Raw genomic sequence first — 24,620 nt, forward strand, 5'->3', positions numbered from 1 at the left:
TTGCAAATTGACTCATAAAAAAAAAAAAATCCTTAACTTTCTTGTCTGTGTGAGACACCTGTTCATTAAAAAATACATATAAGCAAAATGCAACAAAATATAAACAAAACTTCACACTACACCGACATAAGCACGGTTAAGTTTTTGATATATGTGTGTATGTATACACGCACATACAGAGTTTGAAATTTTATCCTACGTATGTGAGCTGATACTAAATATGCTGCTTTATAACCTGTTATATTTTACTTTGCAATATGAAATGAATGTATTTCCATGCATATGTGTGAAATTTCTCAACTGAAAAATAAACCTGGAAAATGGGTCAAAATCCAAAATCCAAAATCCAACGAGATGCTGGTAACAAGGAAACTACCTACAACAAAATTGCACCCGATGATTAAGAGTAAAATGAAGGTCAAAGATACATTAGAAAATGCTAACTGAAAGAAATCGGGTCAGATTTTAATATCAGACCAAAAGAATATCAGACCTAAAGCACGCAGGATAAGGACGGCTGCGTGAATGTTTTTCCTTCCAATGCATTATCACAAACTTGTTTCTTACTCTTCTTATCTCTTCCCTAAGCCTTTACAACTCATCTACTCCTCTTATCATTTCTTCAGGGTCCAAATGCCTAACGGGAGTGTCCTCTTTAAATCCCTGGCCAGGCTGAGTCAGCCCTTCTCTAAGGTTTCCTTCTGCTTCCTGGCAGAACCTTGGAAGGTTGAGGATTTCTCTCTGCCTCCTGTGGTGCATCTTCTGAAGGGCAGTCTTCCTCAGACTTTTGCATGTTCTGTGGTTTTCTTTCATTTTCTTCACAAGACTTTTGCATGTTGAGAATTTCTGGTTATTTCTTTTTTTGAATAAATGAATACTGCAGGGATCCAGGCGATTTTCCTCCCTCTTCTCTCACCTCGATTTGTGTCGCATCCAAAAGACCAAGAGTTCTGAAAGGATCCAGTGCACTGTTCTCCTGCTCCAGCAATAGGGAGCTGCTACAGGGAAACGGGCCCTGAACTATTAGTTTCTGTTTTTTAAATTACATTATGAGCACCTTGTAAATTAGAGCATTTTGTTCTTCTATTTTTAGAATAGTTGTAGATTTACAGGAAGGCAGCAAAGATAGTACCAAGAGTTTTTGTATACCCCTCACCTAATTCCCCTTTTGTTAGCGTCTTACATTACCAAGATACATTTGTCACAACTATGAAATCAACACTGATACATTTGTTATTAATTAAACCCCAGAATTTTTTGGATTTAACTAGTTTTTTCATTAATGTTCTTTTTCTGTTCTGGACTCCATCGAGGATACCATATTATATTTAGTTGTCATGTCTTTTTAGCCTGCTCTGATCTGGGACAGTTTTCCAGGCTTTCCTTATTTTTCCTGACCTTGACGGTATTTTTTCTTTTTATTTAGTTATTTACTTGAATTGGCACATTGTAATTGTACATGCTTATGGGTTACAATCTGATGTTTTGATGCATATGTATGTTGTATAACGATCAGGTCAGGGTAGTTAATGTAACCATCACCTCATGCACCTACCATTTCTCTGTGACAAAAACATTCAAAAGCCTCTCCTCTAGCTATTAGGTAATACACGAAACCTAACTATTAGCCATAGTTACCTGCCTGCACAATAGAACACCAGAACTTATTCCTCCAATCTCATTGTAATTTTGTACCCATTGGCCAACCTCTCCTTGTTTTCCCTTCTCTCCTCCCCTCCCGAGTCTCTGATAACCACTGTTCTACTCTCTGTCTCTATAATATCAACTTTTTAAAAAAAAATTCCACATATGAGTGAGATCGTGTAGTACTTGTCTTTCTGTTACTGGCTTACTTCACTTAACATAATGATCTCCAAATCCATCCATGTTGCTGCAAATGACAGGATTTCAATCTTTTTTATGGCTGAGTAGTATTCCACTGTGTAGATGTACCACATTCTTATTATCCATTCATCTGTTGTTGAACACTATTGTCAATAATGCTGCAATAAACATGGGAGTGAGGTATCTCTTCAATGTACTGACTTCATTTCCTTTGGGCATATACCCAGTAGTAAGATTGTTGGATCATATGATAATTCTATTTTTAATTTTTTGAGGAACCACCATACTGTTTTCCATAATGGCTATACTAGTTTACACTCCTACCAACAGTGTGCAAGTGTTCTCTTTTCTCCATATCCTCAGCAACACTTGTTTTCTTTTGTCTTTTTGATAATAGCTGTTCTAACTGGAGCAAGGTGGTATCTTGTTGCTTGGATTGGCATTTCCCTGATGATCAGTGATATTGAACAGTTTTTCATACGTCTGTTGGCAATTTGTACGTCTTCCTTTGAGCAACGTCTATGAAGATCCTTTGCACATTTCTCAATTGGATTGTTTTGTTGCTGTTGAGTTGTTTCAGTTCCTTGTATACTCTTGATATTAACCCTTATCAGATGTATAGTTTGCAAATATCTTTGGTAGGTTGTCTCTTCACTCTTACTAGTTTCCTTTGAGGCACAAAAGCGTTTTAGGTTGATGTAATCCCACTTGTCATTTTTGCTTTTATTGCTTGTGCTTTTGAAGTCTTTAAAAAATTTTTGCCCAGCCCCATGTTGTGGATGATTTCCTCTATGTTTTCTTCTTGTAGTGTCATAGTTTAAGGTTTTACGTTTGACTGTTTAATCCATTTTGAGTCGATTTTTGTATGAGGTGAGAGGGAGGGGTCTAGTCTCATTCTTCTCCATGTGGATATTTAGTTTTCCCAGCACCATTTACTGAAGAGACTGTCTTTTCCCCAGTAAGTATTCTTGGCACCTTTGTCAAAGATCAATTGGCTCCAGATGCATTAATGTATTTCTGGGCTCTCCATTCTTATCCATTGGTCTATGTATCTGTTTTTATGCTAATATCATGCAGTTTTGGTTACTATAATTTGAAGTCAGATATTGTGATGCCTCCAACTTTGTTCATTGTTTTCAGGATTGCTTTGGCTATTCAGGGTCTTTTTTGACTTCATATAAATTTTAGGATTGTTTTTTCTATTTCAGTGAAGAATGTCATTGGTATTTTGATAGGGGTTGCATTATATCTGCAGGTCACTTTGGGTACAATAGCCATTTTAACAAAATTAATTCTTTCATTCCATGAATATGGAATATCTTTCCATTTATTTATGTTCTCTTTACTTTCTTTCTTCACAGTTTTATAGTTTTCATTGTAGAGCTTTTTCACAATTAATTAAGTTTATTCCTAGCTATCTTTTTTTTTGTAGTTATTTGTAAAAGGAATTGTTTTCTTGATTTCTTTTTCAGATAGTTTGCTATTAATACAGAAATGCTACTGACTTTTGTATGTCGATTTTGTATCCTGCAACTTAACTGAACTTGTTTATAGGTTCTATTAGTTTTTTGGTGGAGCCTTTAGGGTTTTCTATATATAAGGTCATGTAGTCTGCAAACAGGAACAGTTTGACTTCCTCCTCTTCAATTTAGATTCCTTTTATTTCTTTCTCTTTTCTAATTGCTCTGGATATGTCTTCTAGTATGATGTCAAATGGAAATGGTGAAAGTGGGCATTCTTTTCTTGTTCCTGATCTAAGAGGGAAAGCTTTCAGCTTTTCCCCATTCAATATGATGTTAACTGTGGATTTGTCATGTATGGCCTTTATTGTATAGAGGCACATACCTTCAATGCCTAGCTTTATTAAGATTTTTATATCACGGAGAAATGTTGAGTTTTGTCAAATACTTTTTCTGCATCAATCCAAATGATCATATGGTTATTTAATTTCTTTCTGTTAATGCACTGTATCACATTTATTGATTTGCATATGTTAAACAATCCTTGCATCCCTGGGATAAATCCCATTTGATTATAGTGAATGATTTTTTTAATGTGCTGATGGATTCAGTTTGCTAGTGTCTTGTTGGGAATTTTGCTAGATATGTTCATCAGGGATATTGGCCTGTAATTTTTGTTTTTTATTATGTCCTTGTCTGGTTTTGAAATCAGAGTAATGATGGTCACAGAAAATGAGTTGGGAAGTATTCCCTCCTCCTCAGTTTTTTGAAATAACCTGAAGATAACTGGTATTAGTTTTCCTTTAAATATCTGGTGGAATTCAGCCAGTGAAGCCATCAGGTTCTGGGCGTTTCTTTAATAAAAAAGACTTTATATTACTGATTCAATTTCCTCATTTATTATTACTCTGTTCAGATTTTCTATTTTGCTATTATTTAATCTTAGTAGATTGTATTTTTCCAGGAATTTGTTCATTTCTTTTATGTTATCAAATTTGTTGGCATATAGTTGTTCATAATAGTCTCTTATGTTTCTTTGTATTTCTGTGGTATCTGTTATAATGTCTCCTTTTTCATTTCTGATTTTGTTTATTTGAATCATCTCTCTTGTTTTCTTGGTTAGTTAAAGGTTTGTCAATTTTGTTTATCTTTTCAAAAAAACAACTCTTCATTCTGCTGATATTTTCAGTTGTTTTTTAGTTCCTATTTCATTTCTTTCCTTTTTATAATTTTGGGTTTATTTTGTTGTTTTTTCTCTAGTTCCTCTAGGTGCATCATTAAGTCATTCATTAGAAATCTTCTTTTTTGATATAGACATTTATTGCTGTAAACTTTCCTCTTAGAATTGCTTTTATTGTGTCCTATAGGTTTTGGTATTGTATTTTTCTATTCTCATTTGTCTCAAGGAATTTCTCAATTTCTCTTTTAATTTTTCATTAACTCATTGGTTGTTTGGGAATATGTTGTTTAATTTCCATGTGTTTGTAAAGATTCCAAAGTTTTTCTTGTTGTCGGTTTCTAATGTTATACCATTGTATTCAGAAAAGATACTTGATATGATCTCTACATTTTTAAATTTGTGTAGACTTGTTTTGTGGCCTAACATATGATCTATCTTGGAGAATGTTTCATGTACAGTTGAGAAGAATGTGTATTCTGCAGCTGGATGGAATGTCCTGTAAATGTCTGTAAGATTCCTTGATCTGTGGTACAGTTTAAGTCAAATGTTTCTTTGTTTATTTTATGTCTAGATGATCTGTCCATTGGTGAAAGTGGGGTGTTAAAGTCCCCTACTATTATTAAATTGAAATCTATCTCTTCCTTTTAGGTCTAATAATGTTTGCTTTATATATCTGGGTACTCCAGTGTTGGGTGCATATATATTAACAATTGTTATATCTTCTTGTTGAATTAACCCCTTTATCATTGCATAGTGACTTTCTTTGTCTCTTTTTATAATTTTTGATTTAAACTCTATTTTATCTGATATAAGGATAGCTACTCCCTCTCACTTTTAGTTTCTATTTGCATGGAATATCTTTTTCCAGCCTTTTACTTTCAGCCTATATTTGTCTTCAATAGTTAGGTGAGTCTCTTGTAGGCAACATATCATTGGGTCTTACTTTTTAAATCTATTCAGCCACTCTATATCTTTAAATTGGAGAGTTTAATCCATTTACATTTAAGATTATTACTGATATGTGATAACTTATTTCTGCCATTCTGTTAATTGTATTTTGTACATCCTTAGTTTTTTTCTTTTCCTCTTGTTACTTACCTCTATGGATTGGGGTTTTCTGTGATGGTAAGCTTTGTCTTCTTTCTCTTTCTCATTTGTGTATCTGCTGTAATTTCTTTTTCCATGGTTACATTGGGGCTAACAGAGTCTTGTAGTTGTAATAAACTATTAGGTGGTAGGAACTTAATTTTGATCACATGAAAATACTCTAGATTCTCCTGACACAAACTCACACACAAATCATATTTTTATTGCCTTAATTTAAGTTTGTATCTATTATATGTTCCTTAGCCACTAATTGCAGCTATTTTTTTGACCATTTTTACTTTAAACTATCATATTAGAGTACTGAAGGATTTATATAGCACCATTACCTCACTGGAGTGTTCTGACTTTGAATTATGAATTTATCACTACAGGGCAGTTTTGTACTTTTTCATGTTTTCATCATAGTAATTATCACCTTTTCATTTCCAATTGCAGCACTCCCTTAAGCATTTCTTGCAAGGCTAGTCTAATAATTATGAATTCCCTCAGCTTTTGCTTATCTGGGAAGGTCTTTATTTCTTCTTCATTTTGAAGGGTAGCTTTGCCGTATAAAGTAATCTTGGCTAGCAGCTTTTTCTTCCAGCACTTTGAATATCATCCTATTCTCTCCTGGCTTTAAAGTTTTCTGTTGATAAATCTGCTGATAGTCTATTGAAGATTCCCTTATATGTTACTTGATCCTTTTCTCTTGAAGTTTTTAGAATTCTCTTTTTGTGCCAGGGGTGCAAGGATGGTTCAACATATAAAAGTCAGTAAATGTGATACATTACATCAGTAAACTCAAGGACAAAAACCATATGATTATCTCAATAGATGCTGAAAAAGCATTTGACAAAATTCAGCATCCCTTCATGATAAAGACTCTCAACAAATTAGGTATAGAATGAAAGTATCTCAACACAATAAAAGTCATCTACAACAAGTCCACCACCAGTATCATTCTGAATGGCAAAAAACTGAAGGCTTTTCTCTTAAGAACAGGAACAATACAAAGATGCCTGCTCTCAGTACTTCTATTTAGCACAGTACTGAAGGTACTAACCAGAGCAATCAGGCAAAAGAAAGAAATAAAGGGCATCCATATTGGAAAAGATAAAGTCAAACTGACCCTATTTGCAGATGATATGATACTATGTATACAAAAACCTAAAGACTATCTATAAACTCCTAGAGCTGGTTAATAATTTCAGTAATGTTGCAGGTTACAAGATAAATGCCCCAAATCAGTTGCATTTATGTTCTCCAATAATGAGCTAACAGAAAGAGAAATCAAGAAAGTGAGCTCATTTACAACAGTCACAACAAAAATAAAATACCTAGGATCAATTTAACCAAGGAGGTGAAAGATCTCTACAATGAGAACTACAAACCACTATTGAAAGAAATTAAGGATGACACAAAAAGATGGAAAGACATTCCATGTTCTTGGATTGGAGGAATTAACATTGTGAAAATGTCTATACTACCCAAAGCAATCTACAGATTCAATGCAATCCCCATCAAAATACCAATGACATTCTTCACAGAAATGGAAAAAACAATCTCAACATTCATATGGAACAACAAAAGAGCTTGAATAGCCAAAGCAATCCTGAACAAAAAATAAATAAATAAATAAATAAAATAAAGCTGGAGGCATAACACTACCTGACTTCAAATTATACTACAAAGCTAGAGTAACCAAAACAGCATGATGCTGGCATTAAAGTAGACACTTGGACCAATGGAGCAGAATAGAGAACCCAGAAACCACCCCTCAGGCTTACAGCCATCTGATACTTGACAAAGGCAAAAAAATGTGCAATGGGGAAAAGACTGCCTCATCAGTAAGTGGTGCTGGGAAAATTGGATATCCATATGCAGAAGGATGAAACTAGACATGTACCTCTCACTATATAACTAAATCAACTCAAAATGGCTTAAAGACTTAAATATAAGACCTGAAAGTGTAAAATTACTAAGGGAAAATATAAGTGAGACACTACAGGAACTAGGTCTGGGCAGGGCACAGACTTTATGAACATGAGCCCCGAATCACAAGCAACAAAAGAAAAAATAAATGGATGTGACTATATCAAACTAAAAAGCTTCTGCACAGCAAAGGAAATAATAAACAGAGTGAAACAACAACCTATTGAGTGGGAGAAAATTTTTGCTAACTATGCATATAACAAGGGATTAATATCCATAATATACAAGGAACTCAAGCAATTACACAGTAAAAAAATGGATAACCCAATTTAAAAAATAGGCAAAGGAACGGAATAGACGTTTTTCAAAGGAAGACATACAAATGGCCAACAGTACATGAAAAAATGCTCAACATCACTAGTCATTAGAGAAATACAAATTAAAACCACATTGAGATATCATCTCACCACAGGTAGACTGGCTGTAATCAAAAAGACAGAGAATAACAAATGCTGGCAAGGATGTGGAGAGGAGGGAATGCTTCTACACTGTTGGTGGGAAGTACAACTACTATGGAAAACAGTATGGAGGTTTCTCAGACAACTACAGATAGATCTTCCATACAATCTGGAAATCCACTTCTGGGTACATATCCAAAGGAATGGAAATCATCATGTCAAAGGGATACCTGCACTCCCATGTTCATCTCAGCTTGGTTCACAATAGCCAAGATATGGAACCAACTTAAATGTCCATCAATGGGTGAATGGATAAGGAAAATGTGGTATGTATACACCATGCAATATTATCCAGCCATAGAAAAGAATGAAATTCTCTTATTTGCAACAACATGGATGAGCTTGGAGAAATTTATGTTGAGTGAAATAAGCAGAGCACAGAGGGGTAAATACCATATGTACTCACTCATAGATGGCAGCTAAGAGAGAAAGAAGGAAGGAAAGAAAGACCACAGTGGTGTGTTGGACTTGCAGAGGGAGAGAACATAGCTAGGGATACAAAGTGGAATGGGGAAAGGGGGATGGTGAGGGAGGTTGGGGATAATTGGGTGGGGTACATGGGGTATACTCACAATTTGTGGTAATGGGCATGCTGCCAATATGGACCTAGCCATCACATCATAGGTCCAAGTGGTGACAATTTGCTTTGTACCCCATGAATATTCATAGCTAATAATAAATAAATAGATAAATAAATTGCAAAATAAAATAAAATAAAATAAACTGATATCATTTCAAAAGAAAAAAAGAATTCTCTTGTTGTCTTTGACTTTTGACAGTTTGATTATGAGGTAACTTGGAGAGGATCTTTTTGGGATGATTCTAATTGGGGACCTTTAAGCTTCCTGAATCAGAATGTCCACATGGAAGTTTTCAGCTATTGTTCCATTAAATAGGGTTTCTGTGCTTTTCTCCATCTCTTCTCCCTCTGGAACACCTATTATTTGAATGTTTGTTTGCTTAATGGTGTCATAGATCTCATAGGCTTTCTTCAATCTTTTCCATTCTTATTTCTTTTTTCCCCTCTGATTGGGCAATTTCAAAAGATCTGTCTTCAAGTTCAGAAATTATCTCTTCTGCTTGATCTAGTTTGTTGTTGAAGCCCTCAATTATATTTTTATTTCATTCATTGAATTCTTCAGCTTCAAGATTTGTTTGGTTCTTTGTTAAATTTCTCATTCAGATAATGAATTGTTTTTCTAATTTCATTGACTTGTCTGTCTGTATTCTATTCTATCTCACTGAGTTTCCTTAAAATCATTTTTGACTCTCTGCTCTGCCATTCCCACCATGTGATGCCCTGCACTACTGTAGTCACCTTACCAGATGTGTTCTCTGCACTGTGGACTTCGCAGGCTCTGAAACTCTACTACAAAGATGGCCTGAAGCCCTTGAAAAATAGACAATATTCTGGGATACTGAGAACATTCATGAATAACAAAGCTCTGATGAAAACTGGAATATAAAACTAATCCAAGAGACATAAAATTTTCTAAAAAGTCATAAACTAAGAAGAGAAATTGATGTATTGGGGATCAGCAGTACCAAATAACACATTAGAATTATCTAATGACAGTGTTATGGAAAAATAAGGACAGCATTGGCCTGATATTTCAAGCTAATAGTCAGTGTGGGTATAATTTTTGTAAGTGGGATATCTACCTGAGGAATAACTCACATTTGTAAATCTTACAGGAAATTTCTAACAGCATATTATTGATAGCTCAAAGACTAACCCAAAGATTCACGTAACTGCTGTGTTCAGACATATCTAATCTGAAATGTGAAACTTTTTGTTACAGTGAAAAAAAAATGGTTATAGAAAAAGCTGACAGGCTCATTGTATTTTTTTCTGAATTGATGAGGCTTTTCTATATTGAACATACGGTGGGTATAGGGGCCAAATTTCGAGGTATTGAGACATGAGGTTTCATGAAATATTTCTCATGGTACTCCTGGAATCTACTATGGTCTTAAGTGAAAGTGAAAAGTTAAAGTTATATTCACTGTTGTCTCTTGTCAGTTAAAATTTATTAGGTCAAATTTAGAATGAATATTTAAATTTTAAGCAGAAAAGCCTATTCCAAGATATGCATAAGACTGTTTATTTGGATCATTAAAAATGATTTCCAGATTTAATGCCTCCTACTTCATGAATGTTTTTCTGTAAGACTTGTACAAACATTATTGATTTCAATTATACTTTAAAATCTACCTTCCATCTTCACTGGTTGTAACCACCTACTCATGTTAGCATTATGACATTGACAAAAACAAAACAAAACTAGTGACTTCACTCCTTTGTATCTTAAGAAAAGTATGTAGATAGATCATTGTTAATGTTACATCTAGAACAGGTACTCACATTCTCAACTCACTTTTGTTTTTCATTCAATAAATTTATATTAATTGCTTATAATCTAGTAAAAAAAGATTATTATTTGAAATTCCTTTATAGGCATTTTGGAAGTGTCCTTTTCTTTGGCATCTGTAACTGGAGACTTACTGTATTCCTTTGGGGGTATCATGTTTCTGTGCTTTTTTATAGTTCTTATGTCTCTCCATTGATATTTATACATCTAATGGAGTTGTTGCTTTTCTCAGTTTTATGGAGTAGGTTACATAGAATTGACTTTTTCCTGTATGTGGGTCCTAGGATATCTGTTGGATATGTTGTGTTGGCTCTGGTTTTGGATTAATTCAATAGCATAATCTCTGTGCAGTTTTTGTGGTTGTAATCCTCTTCAGCAATGTCTGTAAATGCCTCAGCAACCTAGCCTGTGGGAGTTTGTGCCAACATTAGCTCTGTTTTGCTGGGTCAGAGACTCTGGGATGCTTGTTGGGCCAGGCGTATTGGGCACAAAAGGCCAACCAGCTGTTTGGTAGTCTCTCTGAGGTGCTGAGTCATTGCCTGACTGGCTATTAGGCCAGGAATGGACACACAACTCTGAGGTTGTCTCTCCCAGGGTGTGGTATGCTCCCTGACAAGCTTTTGGGTTGGATATAGATGTGCTTGAGTGCAGGGTATGGGAGTCAAACAGCTCTGTGAAGGCCTGTCAAAGGAGTGAATGCTACTGCCTAGCCAGGAGCTGGGGTCTGTGGGTGCAGCAGGACAAGGTGGCTCTGTGGAGGTCTACCAGAGGAGATGAAGCCACTGTCCGAGCTGCTGTTAAGCAGGAAGCAGGTATGCACATGTGCAGGAAGGCCCAGCAGCTCTGTGGAGGGTTGCCAGATCAGCTATTAGGCACACAGCAGACCTGCTAGGGTGCAGCAGGGCCCAGCACCTCTCAGGGCCTGAGAGGACTGGGAGACCCTCTTGTGGTAGGAATTGCTGGAGTTTATGGCAGCAGAGGAAACAGCTAGGGCTTTTCTAGCTTACTCTCCCTCTCCCTGACTCGGAGCTGGTCCCTGAGGGGAGACAGTGAGGCAGAGACAGGATGCCTCGCTCTGCTCTCTACGATGCTATCCCAGTCTTCTGTGCTCCACAAGGATTTCGTCATTTCCCTGGTGCTCTGCACTGTATTTCTTCAGTAATCCCAGTCCAATATAGTTGTTTATTTGCTGTTTTGGTCTCTTTTGTGTGGAGGGTGGGGATGAGTACCAGACAATTGTAGTTGGACATCTTGCTCCACCCTCTTGACCTCGACAGTTTTGAGGAGTACTGATCAGGCATTTTGTAGAATGTCCCTCAATTTGATTGTTTACTCTGGTTAGACTGGGGTGATGGCTCTTGGGGAGCATGACCACAGAGGCGAAGTACAATTCTCAACACATATACATGAATGTATGCTACCAATATGGCTTATTACTGGTGATGTTAACCTTGATCCCTTGGTTGAGGTCATGTGTGTCCACTGTTTCTCCACTGTAAAATTACTTTCCCCTCTTTTCCATACTCTATTCTTTAGAAACAAATTACTAACATCCAGTCTACACTCAAGGGAGGAAGAAGGATTCAGCTCCACCTCCAGGAGGGAGAGGAGCTACAAAAATTATTCGGAATTCCAACGGAAGGAAGATTTGTCTCTTCTTTGTTTATTTATTCAATCATTTGTTTATATCAATATCGACACTTGGACATTGATTTTAAACTTTGGGTTATAACTTCTTAAATATTTTTTATTATGAGCATATTATTATTACAAATCATGATTTTTCTTTGTGCTCTTTACCCGACCTCCTATCCCTCCCCAATCCCCGCCCACTCCTATCTCTAGTATTCTGAAAGTTCAAGGAATTCTTTAGGTCTTCTCTCTCTCTCTCTCTCTCTCTCTCTCTCTCTCTCTCTCTCACTCTCCCTCCCCCCCCCCAGTTATAAGTGAGAACATGTGGTATTTCTCTTTCCTTGTCTGGCTTATTTCACTTAACATAATTTTCTCCAGACTCATCCATGTTGCTGAAAATGGCAGAATTTCATTCTTTTTTATGGCTGAGCAGTATTCCATTGTGTATATACACCACATTTTCCTTATCCAGTCATCCGCTGATGGACATTTGTGTTGGTTCCATATTTTGGCTATTGTAAATAGAACTGCAATGAGCATGGAAGTGCAGGTATTCCTTTAACATGATGATTTCCATTCCTTTGGATATATGCCCAGTAGTCGGATTGCTGGATCATATGGCAGTTCTATCTGTAATTGTTTGAGGAACCTCCATACTGTTTTCCATAATGGTTGTACTAATTTACAGTCCCACCAACAGTGTAGAAGAGTTCCCCTTTCCCTGCATCCTTGTCACCATTTGTTATTCTTGTTCTTTTTAATAATGGCCAGTCGAACTGGGATGCGATGATATCTCAATGTGGTTTGGGTTTGCATTTCTCTGATGATTAGTGACGTTGAGCATTTTTTTCATATACCAGTAGGCCATTTATATATCTTCCTTTGAAAACTGTCTATTCATCTCCTTTGCCCATTTTTTAATTGGATTATTATTTTTTTTTTACTGTATATTTGTTTGAGTTCTTTATATATTCCGGATATTAATCTCTTGTCAGATGTATAGTTTGCAAATATTTTCTCCCATTCCATAGGTTGTCTTTCTACTCTGTTGATTGTTTCCTTTGTTGTGCGGAAGCTTCTAAATTTGATATAGTCCCATTTGTTTACTTTTTCTTTTGTTGCTTGTGCTTTTGGGGTCTTATTCTAAAGTCTTTGCCCAATCCCACTTCCTGTAGTGTTTCCCCTGTTTTCCTTAAGTAATTTTATAATTTTGGGTCTTATATATAAGTCTTTAACCCATTTTGAATTGATTTTGGTATACAGTGAGAGGTGCAGGTCCAGTTTCATTCTTCTACATGTAGAAGTCCAGTTTTCCCAGCACCATTTACTGACTAGGCAATCTTTTCCCTAATTTATGTTCTTATTGCCTTTGTCAAAAATGAGTTGGCTATAAGTCTGTGGGTTGATTTCTGGGTTTTCTATTCTGTTCCATTGCTTCAATTGTCTGTTTTTATGCCTGTACCATGCTATTTTGGTTACTACAGCTTTGTAATATAATTTGAAGTTGGGTAGCGTTATGCCTCCAGCTTTATTATTATTTTTTTTATCACAGGATTACTTTGGTTATTTGGGGTCTTTTGAAGTTCCGTATGAATGTTAGAATTTCTTTTTCTATTTCTGTGAAGACTGACATTTGTATTTTGATGGGAATTGCATTGAACTGTAGATTGCTTGGGCTAAAATAGACATTTTCACAATGTTAATTCTTCCCATCCAAGAGCATGGTATGTCTTTGCATCTCTTTGTGTCCTCTTTAATTTCTTTCAATAGTGACTTGTAGTTCACTCATTGTAGAGATCTTTCACCTCCTTGGTTAAATTGATTCCTAGGTGGGGTTTTTTTTTGGCAACTATTGTAAATGGGCTCATTTTCTTGATTTCTTTTTCTGCTAGTTAATTATTGGAGTATAAGCATGCTACTGATTTGGGGGTGTTAATTTTATATACTGCAACATTACTGAAATTGTTGATCCATCTAAGGGTTATTTTGGTAGAGTCTATAGGTTTTTCTATGTATAGGATCATATCATCTGCAAACACGGATAGTTTGCCTTTGTCCTTTTCAATCTGGATACCTTTTATTTCTTTCTCTTGCCTGATTGCTCTGGCTAGTATTTCCAATACTATGTTAAATAGGAGTGGTGAGAGACAGCATCCTTGTCTTGTTCCAGTTCTTAAGGGAAAAGCTTTCAACTTTTCCCTATTTAGGATGATATTGGCAATTGGTTTGTCATAAATGCCTTTTATTGTGTTAAGATAGTTTCCTTCTATGCCTAATTTTCTGATAGTCTTTATCATGAAGGGATGTTGACTTGTCAAATGTTTTTCTGTATTTATTGAAATAATCATTTGGTTTTTGTCCTTGATTTTGTTGATTTGGTGTATCACATTTATTGATTTGCATATGTCGAACCATCTTTGCATCCCTGGGATGAATCTCACTTGATCATGGTGTAAAATTTTTTTGATGTGTTGCTGTATTCTGATTGCTAATATTTTGTTGAGGATTTTAGAATCTATGTTCATCAATGATATTGGCCTGTAATTTTCTTTTTCTGTTGTATCTTTGTCTGGTTTTGATATCAGGATTATGCTGGACTCATAGAATGAGTTTGGGAGAATGGCTTCTGTTTCAATTTTTTGGAAAAGTTTGGAGGGAAGTTTTTTATCTAACTTCATTAAAAGTTTGATAAAATTCAGCTGTAAAGCCATTTGGTCCTGGGCTTTTCTTCATTGGAAGATTGCTGATTACTGCTTCAATCTCTTTGCTTTTTATTGGTCTGTTCAAGTTTTCTCTTTCTTCTTGGTTCAGTCTTGGAAGTTTATATTTGTCTAGAAATTTATTCATTTCCTCCAGGTTTTCATATTTATTGGTATATAGTTGTTTATAATAATCTCTGATGATTCTTCATATTTCAGGGATGTCGGTTGTAATGTCTCCCTTTTCATTTCTGATTTTTATTATTTGGGTCTTCTTTTTTTTGTTAACGTAGCTAATGGCTTGTCTATTTTATTTATCTTCTCAAAAAATAACTTTTTGTTTCATCAATCTTTTGTATAGTTTTTTGGGTCTTCATTTCATTTAGTTCTGCTCTGATCTTAATGATTTCTTTCCACCTACTAATTTGGGGATTGGATTGTTCTTGTTTTTCTAGTTCTCTGAGGTGTAGCATTAGGTTGTTCATTTGATCTTTCTATTCTTTTGATGTAAGTGTTTATTGCAATAAACTTCCCTATTAGTACTGCTTTTGCAGTATTCCACAGGTTTTGGTATGATGTGTCTTCATTTCCATCCATTTCAAGAAAATTTTTGATTTCCTGTTTAATTTCTTCTTGGACCTATAAGTCACTCAGGAGCATGTTATTTAATTTCCATGTATTTGTATAGTTTGCAGAGCTTTGCTTGTTATTGATTTCTAGTTTTAATCCTTTGTGGTCTGAAAAGATACTTCAACTGATTTCAATTTTTAAAAATTTTGTTGAGACTTGATTTGTGACCTAACATGTGCTCTATCCTGGAGAATGTTCCATGTGCTGATGAGAAGAATGTATATTCTGTAATTGCTGGATGAAATGTTCTATAGATATCTTCCAGGTCCAGTTGGTCTAAAGTTTAGTTTAAATACTGTGTTTCTCTGTTGGTTTGTTGCCTAGATGATCTGTCCAGTGCTGAGAGAGAAGTGTTCAGGCCCCCTACTATTATCATATTGGAGTCTGTCTCTTTCTTTATGTCGAATAGTGTTCACTATATATATCTGCATGCTTCAATGTTGGATACATATATATTTATGATTATTCTGTCTTCTTGCTGGATAGATCCCTTTGTCATTATATAATGGCCTTCTTTATGGTTTTTGGTTTAGAGTCTATTTTATCTGATATAAGAATAGCTGCTCCTGCTCTTTTTTGGTTTCCATTTGCATGGTATATCTTTTTCCATCCCTTCACTATTAGTCTGTGTGTGTCTTTACAGGTAAGGTTAGTTTCTCATAGACAGAATAAAGATGGGTATAGCGTTTTAATCCAATCAGTCAGTCTGTGTCTTTTGAGTGGGGAGTTTAATCCATTTATACTTAGAGTTGTTTTTGAAAGGCATTGTCTTACTCCTGGCATTTTATTGATTTTCATTTGGATGTTTTAAATGTCTTTTTTACCTTTCTTTCCCTTTTATTGTTTGTCTTAGATATTTGTTGGTTTTTTGAGGTGGTAAGATTTATTTTCTTTCTCTTTCTCATTTGAATTTGTGTTTTACCATGTGGTTTTGTTCTTTCTTGCGTATTCATGGTAGTGATTATTGTTTTTCAGATTCCAGACACAGCACTTCCTTGAGAATTTCTTGCAGTGTTGGTGGTATGGTAGTGAACTTCCACAGTTTTTGTTTGTCTGGGAAATAATAGTTTCTCCCTCATTTTTGAAGGATAGTCTTGCTAGATATAGTGTTCTTGGTTGGCAGTTTTTGTCTTTTAGTATTTTGAATATATCATCCCATTTTCTTCTGGACTGTAGAATTTCTGTTGAGAAATCTGTTGTTAATCTGATGTGGGTTCCCTTATAGGTGAACTGATGCATTTCTCCTGTTGCTTTAGGATTCTCTCTTTGTCTTTGAGCTTTGCCAGTTTGACTATGATATGTCTTGGAGAGGATCTTTTTGGACTGAATCTATTTGGGGATCTTTGAATCTCCTGGATCTGCAGATGCATGTCTCTCCCTATACCTGGGAAGTTTTCTGTTGTTATTTCATTGAATATGTTTTCAATGCCTTTTCCTATCTCCTCCTCTGTATAATACCCATGATTTGGATGTTTGTGTGCTTAAGGTTGTCTGCTAGCTCTCTTAGCTTTTCTCCTTTGTTTTTAAATTCTTTTTTCCTTTTTTTTTGATCTAGTTGAGATATTTCAAAAAGACTATCTTTGAGATCAGAATTTTTTTTCTTCTGCTTGCTTTAACCTGCTGCTTAAGCTGACAGTTGTGTTTTTTTATTATGTTGAATGAATTCTTCAGTTAAAAAAGTTCTGCCACATTCTTTTTTAAGGTATTAATCTCTTTGTAAATTTCCTCCTTCATATTCTGGATGTATTTTCTCCTTTCATTGTGTTGTCTAACTGAGTCTTTTTGTACCTGATTGAGTTTCCTTAAGATTGTTGCTTGAATTTCCTTTTCAGTCATATCAAGGGTTTCCTGATCTATGGGGTCTGGTACTTAAGAATTACTGTGTTCCTTTGGTGGTGTCATATTTTCTTGGTTTTTCATGTTTCTAGTATCTCTAGATTGATGTCTGGTCACTTGGTAGAAGACCTGCTTCTTTTATTACTCTGAAGTAGACTTTGAGAAAAGAGACTTCCTCTTCTTTTTCCAGTCTCTACTGGTGACTTTCCTTGTGCCAATGCAATCAAGTGGGCAGTGAGCTATCTGCACAGTCACTGTAGCAGCTATTGTGGTGGCAAGCTGTCCTTGAAGTGGCAATGGCTGTGGTGTTGGCTATGATGGACCACACATGCAATTGTGGTGTTTTTAGCATGCTCCTGCTTTCTACTATGTGGTTGGGGCTGCCCATGGCTCCTGCCTAGGAGCTTAGGCATGCTACTGCCTTTGCCTGGGTGGTGGGGGCTGATTATGGCTCCATCCTAGGACCCTGTCATGCTCCTAAAATTTTTAATATTTTATTGAAGTCCTACCTATTAATATTTTCTTTCATGGACTGCATGTTCAGTATTATATCTCAAAGTCAACACAAACCCAAGATTGCCTAGATTTTCTCCTATGTTATCTTAGAGAAGTTTTATAGTTTTGCATTTTACATTTTAGGTCTATAATCTATTTTATTTTTCAACTTTTTCATGAATTATTATGGTATTATCCTTTTAGGATCCACACATTTTCCTATGTGTACAGACAATTTTTAATTGTGTAAACACTTATTAGTTCAGGTAATTACTGGCTAACTTTTATTTACATTTAGAAGTATAAAAATCAGTCTATTATTGAAGTGGCTTCTAGTTGATATAACACAAAATTAAAATAACTTGAATAGTCTCTTCTTGCTTAAGAAGTAAAATGATGAAAGGCAAATCCTCCAGATTTAATTTTATTAGTAAACATAAAGAGAAGAAACTCAACTCAATCTGATAATTATCTTTTAAAAATTAATTAATTAATTTATTATTATTATTATTATTATTAATTCTAATATGTTGTTGGAGAGCAATAGGAGGGGGAGTAGGAAGGGGGTCAGGGGATGGAGGTGGGGTGGGGCCCAGGGCTGGCCCACAGCTGGCCCCCATCATCCCAGCCCGGGAGCCCAGGGGGCTTCTGGCTCTTCTAGGTTTTACAGGTGTTCTTTGGTGATGTTAGACCTTTACTGGTTAATATCAGATCTTTGTTTTAGATCTGTGGGGTTTTTGTGTTTTCTTTCAGTTCTGTGCTGGATTATTAGCTACCTCAACCACTTAAACTCTGCTCTGGAACTAATTTGGTGTCGTTTGCTTACTTTTAAAATGGGGGAACTTCCTGTGGGGACTAGCAGTTGAGCACTGTGGTTGAACCAAATTGCTGTTTTGCTGCTGATTCTCTGAGGAAGGCTTTTTGTGCAGCTCAGGTTTTGATTGTGGACATTTTAAGTACTTCCAGGTCTTGTGAGGTCTGGTACACCTGGGTTGTGTGGAAACTGTGGCCTAAGTCTGAGTTTTTCAGCAAACTGCACCCCCTGCAGTTCTATAGTCATGACCAGTCTCCACTGACTGGGCCTGAGCTGACTGGAGGGCAGATCAGCTGTCCTTGCTGTGTCCCAGTGTTCCCCCGGTGGGCCAGTCTCCTCCACTTGCTGCACTCCAGACACTTCCCATGGGGCAGGCCATGTGCTGGTCCCTTTTAATGACTCACCGGCCTTTGAGTGGCTCCTTTTTTCAGTTGTCTCAGGCCCGTTGCTCCTAAGTGGGTCCACGGGAACCCTGTCAGTGGTCTTGCTTGCTGGGGGCCAACAAGGCCCTCTTCTCCCCTGCAGTCTCCAAGCAACTTCACACAAAAGGCACAGCTGAGGTTTTTTCCAGCTCTTGCTCTGCGTGCTCACCAGAGCCAGCCTTGAAATGGCTGGGGCTTGAAACGGTTGGAGCAGTCCCTTCTTTCTCTCGTCGTGGCTTCTCCCTCCTTCATGTACCCCGTAGGTCTCTCTCCTCCTCTTCCCCTGAGCTCTAGCAGCCCCAGCTTGGCAGTCTTTGCTTTTTAATACTTGTAAATTGTTTGATTGTGGGAGAGAGTGATGCTGGGGACTGTCTATTCGTTCATCTTGATTCTCTCTTCCTGCCTGATAATTAAAGGAGTCCAGTTGATGTGGACTTTCAAAATAATATTTGAAGGAGAGGTAAACTTTTAAAGGAAATACAATTCCAGGTCATATAAAGGCTAGACAGTTAACTTTTGAGCACCAGCTGTCTTAGAAATGAAGAATAAGACAGTGCTGCGCGGTAAGGGAGCCTCCTGAACTTCCAATCAATAACAGTGCTTTTCTGTGGATGGAAACAATGAGATGTCTTAGCACATGCAGATAGACACCGCAGGCCTCCAGACTATTATACAAGTAGGGGCTGCATCACTTAAAACTTTCTTTTTCTTCTGATTTTAAATCTCTTACCTTACCTTCAAAGTGAAAAAGAACAGAGTTTATTACAAATATCATATCAAGGTTGCAAATTCTTTGATTTCATTCTTATGAGAACTAGTTTCACAACTAAGTTCTCAATTCAATTCTTTGAATTAAATTGAAAAAGAAAGTTTCACCAGAGAGAAAGAGTCAACATCTAAAAGAAGTTCTTCTTAACTACTCCTGCCTGACCGCGGACAAGTCCTCACCCGTTGCTCGTGCCCAGGAATAAGTTGTTTTGAACTGTGACCTACTTGCTTTGCCCTGTTCCCCAGGTTGTACATGAGCAAAGCATCACCAGCAGCTGAGTACTGGAGCCAGGAACGTTGGCCTTCTGTGAGGTTTTGAGAACTGTGTTGAAGTGCAGTTAGAGCTGGTGGCATCAGCAGCTCAACCCAAAAGGAGGCTATATCACCAGAAGATGGTCAGTCTGAAGGACCAGTTGCTGCCATCAGTTTGGATTCTGAAAATGTAAAAGGCTTCAATATTTTGTGCAGAAATGTCTTGTATCAGGGAGGCCATTAACACAGCCAAGAGATGTGTCTGCAACCTTCTTCTGGGACAGTCTTGAGTTTTCTAGCATTGTCCCTTGCTAACCTGTCCAACAGGAACGTCTATACCTCTTTATAAATTTGCTTTTTATTAAATAGGTTGTAATATTGGGGGGTGAGTTCTTGAAGCTGGAAACTTAATTTCTTGTGAAAATGTCTTCATGCAGTTACCATGAGCTAATACTGTAATAAAGAATGGTCTTTGTGTTGGTTCTTAAAAAAAAAAAAAAAAAAAAAAAAGAAGTTCTTCTAATGGTGACTGTCACTTCAGGACGTCATAAGACCCTAAGATATCCACAGTAGGAAGAAATTTCTGTCTCTGTCAGTGAGGCTGTAGGAAAACAGGCACCTTCTACATTTCTGGGGATCATTGGTAAAAGCCCCCTGAGAGGAATTTTGGGAATGTCTGTCAAATTTTCATATGTATTCACCCTCGGATCCATGGAAATCCTTTTCAGGTTGGCCTCAGTCTTAAAGTTATTTCTTCCCAAAAGGAACTGGATGTAAATCTCATTGAAAGCATCAGTGTGGGAGAACACAGCGTTACTAGTTGGAGATGGACATAGAGCTGTGAGTGTAGAAAATGGTGCCGATTCCAAGGAAAAATTATTTTTATTATTTTGGTATGAGGTTGAAGAATGGTGAGTTCAAAAGCAACTAAATCAATAAAAGTTTCACTATTTTTAACTTCATTGAAATTAATATCAACTATTTAAATTTTTTATTTGTTAAATTTATAAAGAGCTTTTGTAAATTAAATTGATAACTTTGTTTTGGCTCATTCTCAAATCATTTTGTGCAGGTAGGTATGCCCTTCCTCTCAATATCCAGGTGAACTGGAGAGACAACAAATGTTTGTTTTTTAAAAAACAAAACAAAACTACCATTTTATGCCTCACGAGAAAATAAAAAAAGAAAATACCCATTACTTAAAAAAAAAAAAAAAAAAAGGCTGGTAGCAGTTTCAGCACGATATACTCAAAAAAAAGCTAAACTCATGAACCAGGGAGATGTCTTATTTTAAAAATCTAAACTTTTGAGCAACTGGAGATGCCGATTTTGAGAATTCTTTTAAATGACTTGCAAGGAAGCAGTCATTCCTGGGCAAACTGGTGTGTGACAAGTACAGAGTGTGCTACTTGGAAGAGGATCAGTAAAGCCTGGAAAATATAGGAAATGAAATCCAGTTGAGGACAGAAACATTTCCTAAGAATTGCCTAAAAATTTCTTCTTTTTTAGTGAGGAGATATAGGAATATGACACACAATGCCTCTGTGCAGTATTTGTTGTAGTAACAGGTGTGGGTATAATGCGTGAACTGCTTGGGTTTTCTTTTATGCTGTGATTCGGTCTGCTTCAATTGGTCCTTGTATTGTTTTTGTAAATCCCCAAGCTAAGAACCCCTCTGGTATTGCTGTAGATAATGATCAGGAGCAGGTGGACCCACATGAACAGTTGCAGTCAGTCGACTAATGAGGTGACCAGGTGGACTGTGGCCCCGGCAGTGTGGTGCCCGGGGGTTCTGTCTGGTGAGCTGCTTGTTACAATGGCACTGGGCGAGAAGTGAAGTTCACCATGGTGACTGTCCCCACAAGGAAAGAGATCTTTATGTTTAGTTACAGCCTGTTCCAGAAGGCAAGGAAGTGTGTGATTTATTATAGAAATAGTTTCATACAATGAATAATTTTCAGAAAGTTTCTATGCTCAAAAGTGGTGGTTTAGATGATGCCTAAATCACTTAGAGGGCTATTAAAACACAGATTGCTGGGTCCCACCCTAATGTCTCTGATTCGGTAGGTCTGGAGTGGGGCCCGAGAATTTGCATGGTAAGTTCCCATTGTCTGGAACATCCATGTGCTAAATTTTTTATTCCTCTTGATGCCAAACAAGTAGATGTATATCGCCAAGTGACATGGGAAGCAGGGTGCTTCTTACAACCAACGCTACTTCCTTCCCTGCACCACAGCTCCTGGGGCCTCCCTCCTGTACTTCCTCCATCCTTCCAGCAACGCCTGCCTCCAACTTGGAATCTAAAATGGGGGTCCCCTCTTGATTTTTACTCTTCTCTTCATTAATTTCTTTCTTCTCTTTCTTTTATTTCTTGGCACTAAGACCTGTCAAACTAGTACATGTGAATAGTACACGACAGAATATAATCGAGCAATTGTGTTTTAGGAGTTCAAAGAAAGTGGCTATCAAGAAAGACCCCTAGTGGAATTGAAATGTAAGTTGATCTTGAGAGGAGAGTGGCATTTGGTTAGTCAGACAGGAGACAGCATCCGTTTCAGATCAAGGCAGCATCTTGGGCAAAGGCCTAGAAGCGGCACAGTGGGGAGAGACCTGAGAGAGTGGGTACCGGGGAGTGCTGAGAAGAAAGGTTGAATAGCAAGTGGGGGTTGGAGAGCCAGATGGAGTTCAGAGCTGATTGTGTAAGACTGGGAAGGTGTAGAAGGTTTTGCACTGATTAGAGGCCTGTTTCAGGCAGATTAGTGAGGCAATGGTGTGCAGGATGACTTGACAGTGGAAGCCACCTAGCAGGGTGTTCTGGAAATTCATACCTGTACAAGCCAGCACTAGGCACTTTCATAACAACCTGAAGTATGTCTAACCCACATTCTGGGACATCCCTAGGTATCACTGCCTCAGTATGTCTGGGCAAGCTGGGTCACACCATGTTCTGCTCACTTTCTTAAACTTTCTAAAAATCACTTTCACTTATAGTATTGCATGTAATTGTTGGGGCTGAGTTGTGTGTGTGTGTGTGTGTGTGTGTGTGTGTGTGTGTGTGTGTGTGTGTATCTCAAACCGGTATCTTTGTAAGCTCAAAACTACTCTTTCCACTTCACAGTGTTGGCTACTATTTCCAAACTAGCCTTTAATTTCCCTGTACCACCTCACTTTCTCATCCCTATCGCCTTTTTCTTTTACCTCATTTGATAATCTAAACCTAAATGACCCTTATGTTCTTTTTTCACCTATCTGAGTTTAGAGGTAAGCATTTTCTTTTGCCTGATGATCAAAGTCACTAAAAAATACAGGGCCAGATGGGTTTCCCCCCCACAGTGTTGTTTTCACTTAATTTATGTCATATATGATTCATAGATCATCTCAGAATAAAAAAAGGATATTTTCCTTGTTTGAAAAAGGTAAAGGAGCACTGTCCCCTATGTTGTATGTGTGACCCTCATTTCCCTAAGCTGTACTGACGAAACAGCAGCACGTGGCTTAGTCTTTACAGCAGACGATGGAGACCCAGGCCTCAGCCCCTTCCCAGAACCCTTAGGATGTCTGCTTCAGAGGGTGCCTTCCTCATCTGCCCTCATGGTATAAGCCATGTGGTCCCACTGCCCTGATGTGCCCTCCACTCCTGACACTGGTGTGTTCATGGTTGCTCCATGACTCCATTTCCAGTGGCTTTCCTCTTTCTTTTCAGTGGCCACTCTTCTCTCCCAACTTGCCCTCTTCCTAGGCCCCAAAGCAGATGTGGCTTGTGCTCTGTGGCCTACAGGGGCTCTGTTCTTTATTATTGCCCCTTTGCAGGAACAAGGCATGGGCCCCGAGGCTGGTCTCAGCAGCAATCACAGGGAAGCCTCACTGTGCTGCCTCACAGCCCAAAGGAATGTGTCATCTGGGTACATCCTCTCATGTACCCAGATCAAGCATTTGCATCTTAACTCTCCTCTCAGGGAACAAACAGAATCATTGCATGATTTATGTAGATGATTTTGTACAGTTTGGGCAGTTTTATCATGGCCTCTACAACTACAAAACTTTGTCTTAGGGAAATTTGGAAATGATGGTAGGGGACATTTCCCCAAGCCTCCTGCTTCTTGTATCCTCCCTGGAAATAACACATATGGCCTCTGTGTGTCCAGGAATGTGGTTTCTGAGAACCTCATTCAAAACCACCAGCTCCATCAGCACCCAAATACCATCAAAATATCTAAATTTCTAATGTGCACAAATTAGGTCCCATTCATTCCTTCAAAATATATTTTTTGAGCATCTACTCTGGGCCAGGTATTGTTCTATATCAGTGAACAAGACAGACAAGGTCTCTGCTCTTTCATAGAAGGGAGAGAGTAAACAAACAAATGAATAATTTGAGAGAGTGACAAGGTCTCTGCTCTTTCATAGAAGGCAGAGAGTAAACAAACAAATGAATAATTTGAGAGTGATAAGGCTGTGAAGAAAATAATACAAGCTCATATGACAGACAGTCATGGGGATGGTGAGGGAGACTTCTCTAAAGAGGTGACAATTGATCTGAGACCTCCGTGAGAAGAAAGAGGCCATGAGAAGCTCCAGGCAGAGAATATTCTAAGTAGAAAGAAGATTAAGTGTAAAGACCTGAGCTGGAAGTGGGAATGCCAATGAGCCTGGAACGTAATATAAATGTGGGATGGGGA

General features: G+C 37.4%; 1 pseudogene; it reads right to left on the reverse strand.

Annotated features, from left to right (window-relative positions):
* Window positions 1-471: 471 nt before the first annotated feature.
* LOC134382496 (transcription elongation factor A protein-like 8) lies at window positions 472-835 on the reverse strand (annotated as a pseudogene).
* Window positions 836-24,620: the final 23,785 nt, after the last annotated feature.

The sequence above is a fragment of the Cynocephalus volans genome, chromosome 1 (genome assembly GCF_027409185.1).
Source record: "Cynocephalus volans isolate mCynVol1 chromosome 1, mCynVol1.pri, whole genome shotgun sequence".
NCBI lineage: Eukaryota > Metazoa > Chordata > Mammalia > Dermoptera > Cynocephalidae > Cynocephalus > Cynocephalus volans.